Source organism: Primulina tabacum, chromosome 13 (genome assembly GCF_025594145.1).
Source record: "Primulina tabacum isolate GXHZ01 chromosome 13, ASM2559414v2, whole genome shotgun sequence".
NCBI lineage: Eukaryota > Viridiplantae > Streptophyta > Magnoliopsida > Lamiales > Gesneriaceae > Primulina > Primulina tabacum.
This window is the reverse complement of record NC_134562.1, coordinates 13,843,944-13,850,561: the sequence shown is the minus strand read 5'-3', so window position 1 is coordinate 13,850,561 and position 6,618 is coordinate 13,843,944.

The window sequence follows — 6,618 nt, the reverse complement described above, 5'->3', positions numbered from 1 at the left end:
TGATTACTTGCGAGTTCGAGGACGAACTCAGATCTAAGAGGGGGAGAAATGTAAGGCCCAAGAAATTTATCCTTTTAATTTGAAAGGATTTGGCGATGATTATTATAATCTATTGTTGATAATTAATATGATTATAAACGGAACGGATTGGATCGGGAAAGCCAAAAGAAGATAAAAAGAGATGAAAGGAGAAGTCCTTGCGCACATGCGCGACGTGTTGGGCGCACATGCGCGAGGAAGACAGAACCTTGTGCGCATATGCGCGATTTGAGGGCGCGCATATGCGCGAGGTTTCCATTAGGCTAGGAGAGTACTCCGGGCATATGCGCGACGTAGATGGCGCACATGCGCGTGATGGGCAGAATGTCCGGCGCATATGCGCATAAGTGATTAGCGCATATGCGCGAGAAGACGAAATGCTTGTTCGAACAACCGGCGCATATGCGCGCAACGTGCAGAACATGCACAACGCCACTTGCCTTGTTGCATGCCTGGTATGTGTATATATATATATATAAGAAACAAGCCAATCTTCAGGAGAAAGAGGAGGAAATCGAGAAGCTCCAAGTCCTTTCGGGTGAGAATTTGTGTGTTACGCAAAATCCGTCTGTTTGTTTTTAAATCCGGACACGGTACTGTACTCCTCTCGTCGACAGCTACAACTGGACATAAGTTTTGTTACGTTTGGACATGATTTGAAATTATGATATTGTCAGAATTGAATATGAATCATATATGACATTTCTAATACAGTAGACATGGTAAAATTGAAGTTAGAGTAAAAAATAGACTGTTTATACAATTGTTATGTTTTCGGAGTTGATTTGATTGAGATTTGATATCAGAGTTGTGTTGTTACTGATTTTGAGTATACCAATATTTTGATTATGAATTGTACTGATACTGATTATGAATTCTGATATTATATCTGTGATGTTGAGATTGACGGGGATATCGAGATCGTATTGTTATGCCGTCAAAACATCAGTTGAATTAGCTCGATCAGATTCAGTATTGATGAGATTGTATTATTATATCATTGACATTGATCAGATTATGTATTGGTTTGAGTATTGATCAGTACAAATTCTGAACTTAGCTATGTACTGATATGGTATCTATGCTATTGTCATTATCAGATTTGGATATGGACAGATTGGGATACAAGACTTCGTCTTCGTCAGACCGGGAAGACAAAGGTATAATTCATGTTTTGTTTGGGGAAGACACAACTCAAATAAGATTCAGTTTGAGTTTCCCAACAAAATCACATACTAGAATTGTTGTTTATCTTTTTATATGATTATGCTTTGTTTATAGATTTATATTCAAGCATTTGAGATAGGAAAGTCATTTGTTAGATTCGCTAAATTACTAGATGTTCGGTGGTATCGACGCTTCGGATCAGAGTCACTCCGATTGTAGATATTCGATACAGACATGGCCGAAGTCTAGGAATAAGACGTACCGTCACCCCGATTGGGAGGGTAGGTGACAGACAGTGACGTCTTATTCACACCGGGATCCCTAGAGTTAGAATCAAGTCGAGTCAATATATGAATTGAATTGAGTTGCATGCTTATTTTGATTAGGTTTCATAGACTATGAAACCTATTGTTATTGATTTTATGCATGATAATATGCTTTACGATTTATATTGTGTATATGCATGTCTACCATGTTTTATACTGGGATTTATTCTCACCGGAGTATCCGGCTGTTGTCTTGTTTTGTATGTGTGCATGACAACAGGTGGGACAGGATCGGGGTCAAGAAGATGATGAGAGAAGACGAGTTTAGAGTGGTGATTCTGGACTTATTGTAGACTTGGTTTAATACTTGAAATTTAGTAGTTGAACCTTAGACTAGTTTGAATAATTATTGTACATTATTGTACTTATATACTGAGATATATATTAGTTACATTCCATTACGCTCCGCACTTGTGTTCTAAAAGAAAAAATTTTAGACCCTGTTTAGTTTAATTGATAATTAAATCCCAAAGATGATTAAGAAGATGATTAGCGTCCGGGTCCCCACATATGGTAAAAAGTTAAGAAAATTTTGTTGGGTTTCGAGTCGATTCGGGTGAAAACCGGGACCCCGGTCAAAGCTTTAAAACGAATTGGTTAAGTGGTGATTTTTGCTCGAGTTTACGTCTAGGAATGCTTTTAAAAATGTTTTGGGACATTTTAAGTAGTTTGGTATGCTTCAGGTCAATTTTAGAGGTCTAGGGGTAAAACGGTAATTTTTGGGTTTCCAGAGGCAAAATAGTCATTTTGCACCCAGGGTAAGATTTTGGTCCTAGCAGCGCCCTGAGCACAAAAATTATGAGATTTTAAATCATTATGCATCATGTTTATGATTTTTACGCTATTATAATAATTATGGTGCATGCTTGGTTTAAAGGAATTAAGAGCACTCCGTCTCCGCCGCGCCGCGTCGTTATTTCGTTTGTTTTCTGTCAAAACAAACCAAGGCATGTTTATATCTTCTTTCACTCTTCAATCAAGCCATATAGGTATTTTTGAATATCGCAAGTACATGATTTTAATGCAAGAAGATCGAAATTGTTCATATTTAATTATATTACGTGCAAAAAATATTCATTTTGAGATTTATGCGATATTGCTTGTTGTCACTTTACTATCATGATTGAACCCGGTCGCCAGTTACCATTCCGGTCGCCAGTTACCGGTCAGTTCAGTTGTTTCACCCAGTATACTGTGGCAGTAGTCTGATCAGACGTACATTATTAAACCCGATCGCCAGTTACCGGTCAGCTCAGTTCAGTTCAGTTCAGGGACCACTTGCGTAGACCATAATCTCACCAGAAAATTATTACATGCTATTTCAGTACAGGGCTCCAAGGAGCAAACATTTTCACTATGATTTTCAGTTCAGTTGTGCACGTATTATAATTGGTCATGACAAGTTATTTTCACATTATGCCTCATGACATGATATTTTTATCCCATTCAAAATTTTACTATGTATTTACTTGTTATTTACGATATATGCATGTTGAGTCTTTAGACTCACTAGACTTGATTGTTGTAGGTACTGATGATGTCGAGACAGAGTGCGGGGAACAGTGAGCCAGCTCGAGTCGGCAGTAGTAGGACCCGAGGACCTCAGTTCAGCATTTATTATGATTTGATTGCTCAATCATTTTGATTGTCGTTGGATAAACTTTTACTGTTATTTCGAAAATGTTAATTTCTTCCGCTGCCATTTTGAACATCAAAATTTATTTATCAGTTCATTTATGAATGAGGCAATTTTAATTATTTAAAAAGAAAATTTTAAATTTTTCCGCAAAGTTTCAAACACGGATTTATAGGCCTCTACAGGATAAGTCCGTGGTTGTGATTGTACACCATTAGTCCTTACGACCCGGGACAACACTGAGGCTCTATATGCTAGGGCTGTGCTTTGACTCGTTTACAGGCTCCAGGAGAGTCATCAGGTGGCGAGGTTGTTAGAATAGGTGCCCGTCGAGCCAAGTGTTGGCCGAGTGTTCACAATGAAACTCTATGTATAAACAATCTTTATTTTAATAATATTTGAATTTATCATTTTTGCACTTCTTTATCTATATACCCATGCTAGTTGCATAGATAAAGCTCTTGAATATACAAATAATAGAAAAATATGAGATGCTCATATGATGAGTATCATGAAACTCATATTTGTAATACTGTATATTCTAAACGGTTCCTAGTCAATTCATCTGCCGCTAAGAAGGATATAGGCCGCTCGAGTTCGAGACTAGTATCTGCAATGTGAGTACCATGTTTCATTGGTAGGGGACATTGTGATGTCCGAGCATGCAGATATGTGCTCCTGGTAGAGTGCACTGAACAAAACTCCATAAAGGACTTTCCAAGTGGTTCTCACTTATCGAGTGGAAAAGTCCTAGTTTATGGTTGTACACCATTAGTCCTTATGACCAGGGACAACATTGAGACTCTATGTGCTAGAATTACACTTTGACTTGTTTACCGACTCTCATGGGGTCATCAAGTGGCAAGGTTGGGTGTTCTGTCGAAACATATAGGAGTCGATGCATTGTAGTCGGGGATTCAACGCTTACCTTCGGGTATGGATATCCTATATATTCTAATGTGTATGTAGGTTGAAATCTCTGATCAGAGTATGGTGGTAATTATGAAAGGGGTTTCATAGATTACACCACCGATGCAACTACGACATGACACATAGTATCGATTCATTGACAACTCTTGATAAACCAATGGTTGTCGAATCGGTCGGGATATATGAGTTGAAGGGACCGTACTGTACGCTAACCATAATTGAATGGTTCTTGCAGGCACTATCATTTGATACCTAGGGAATCATGTAAGCGATGCTGCTAGGCGTTTAACATGATAGGTTGGGTACTATCAGACTTGAGTTCTGACGTTCTTGTTATCAAGAAGTTGATAAGTAAGAATGGAGCAATTGGGGTATGCTCATATAAGGACATGTTTAGTTCGAATCACATAGAGATGTGAATCCACGGCTAGTTGTATCAATGAACCATTGAGGGCCACACAAGTACTAGCTTTCTAGATCCCGTTGAGAAGTAAAAATAGTTCAATGTGTTGAACGGCTTATAAAGGAGTTTATAAGCGTAAAGAAAAATATAAGTATGACTTCTATGAGAGAAATGTAACTTTTAATTTATGAATGTGTTCCTAAATTAAAAGTAGGTCAAGTGAATAATGTATTTGAAAATTGTGATTTTCATAAACATCATTATGGACTAAATTAAATTAATTCAAGTGTTGAATTAATTAAACACTATTGGACCTAGTAGAGTCCAAAGATTTAAATTAATTCAAGTGTTGAATTAATTAAATAACATTGGGCCTTGTAGAGCCCATTATGAAATAATTATTAAATTAGTGGACTTGAGTAATATCAAGTAAAGTTTAATTGGGCTCAAATATGTTTGAGACAATTAAATAAAAGTCCATGGGCCCTTTGTAAATGTTACAAGGCCACTAGGTTTTGCATGCTTGGGAGGTGAAGGGTTGTGGATTACTTTTGATTAAAATATTGCATGGCATGCAAGACTACTTTTCACTTTTCCCACATCCTAGACAACTAATTCATTTTCCCCCATTCTAGCACTTGGCCGAAATTTCTAAAAAAATTTCTCTCCATTTTTCTTCATTTTGGCCGAGGAATTCTTGCACTTCTCTTTGAAAAATCCTCATATTTTTCTAGTGCAAAATATGAGGGGATCTTCCTAGTTGGTGGTGGGCTTGATTGTTAAACAAGGAATGTTCAAAGGAAGCTTGTAGAAGGTCATCCTTTGAAGAGCCAAGTTGTTTACATCTTGGTTTGAGCCATCATCAACCTCAAGAGGTTGATAGGTATAATTTTTTAACACCCTATGTATGACATTTTGGTGTTTTAGTATATGTTACACACTAGTACAAAGGTGTTAAAATTTTTACTCAAAATTTCGGTTTAATGCCCTAGAAAAGTTTTGAACTTCCATTGCGCATTTGAACACCTTAATCGATCCCTTTCAAGTGGTATCATGAGCTAAGGATACTAGTTTTTGTAGCATATACATAATATTATATTGAGGTCGATTTCTAACCGTATGAGATGAAATTTTTGCAACAAAATCAAGGCTTTTTGGGGCATATTTCGGGCAGCTCGGGCAGCTCGAGGGGCTGCCCATTTCGGGCAGCAAGGGCAGCCCGAGGGGCTTCCCTTACCCCCTTATTTAAAATTAAAAAAAAAAATTTTGGCATGTTGGCCGGAATCCGGCGACGGAGCTCCGGCGAAGGAGATGACGACTAGGGTTTTCAAAAGGTGTTTTGAAATATCAAAATGTCATGGGCCTTGAGTTGTTGGGCCATTGGATGGCTAACATATTTGTGAAATTTAAATGGGCCAAAATGTTTTTGGTGAAAAATGATTTTTTGGGCTCTTAAGTTAAAATTTACAAAAGTTGCTAATATTTTCTCATGAAATAAGTAATTGAAGTTGGACTTTAATTATTTATAGTAAATGATGATTTACAAGAAATTTGGTTATAATAAATTAATTAGAAAGTAGACAAAGGAGTTTGTATACTTTGTTAATTTAGTTTATAATCGTGGCGGTTAGTGATTTGATCAAGATATATAATATTGGATCAATAATTATTGTGATAATTAATTGATGGTGTATGATATGTGATATTATGGATGAAGGATGATCAAAAGCCCAATCCCAATTTGCTAGGTGTATGCTAGGATATTTTGTGTTGAATGATTGTAATTATTATCAAATTTAAAGTGGGCTTGGTTTATGGTCCGTTCCCACCCCTATGAGATGTATTCCTATTTGCCATGGATATTTATTTGTAAATATTAGTATAATGGAAGATCAAAATTGGAAGATGGTGGCCTTGATGATTATGAAGATCGAAGACATGTAAATATTGGAATCTTATGTAATAGTTGCATATGCATCCCATGCATTTCCCTAGGATTGGACCTAGGCCCGTGCTTAGCTCACACGGGCCATTAGTTTTGGGGCGATTGATCATCCTTGTTTTGTTTACTGTTTATAATATATGCATGATATGTTATAAATAATGAGTATGTGCGT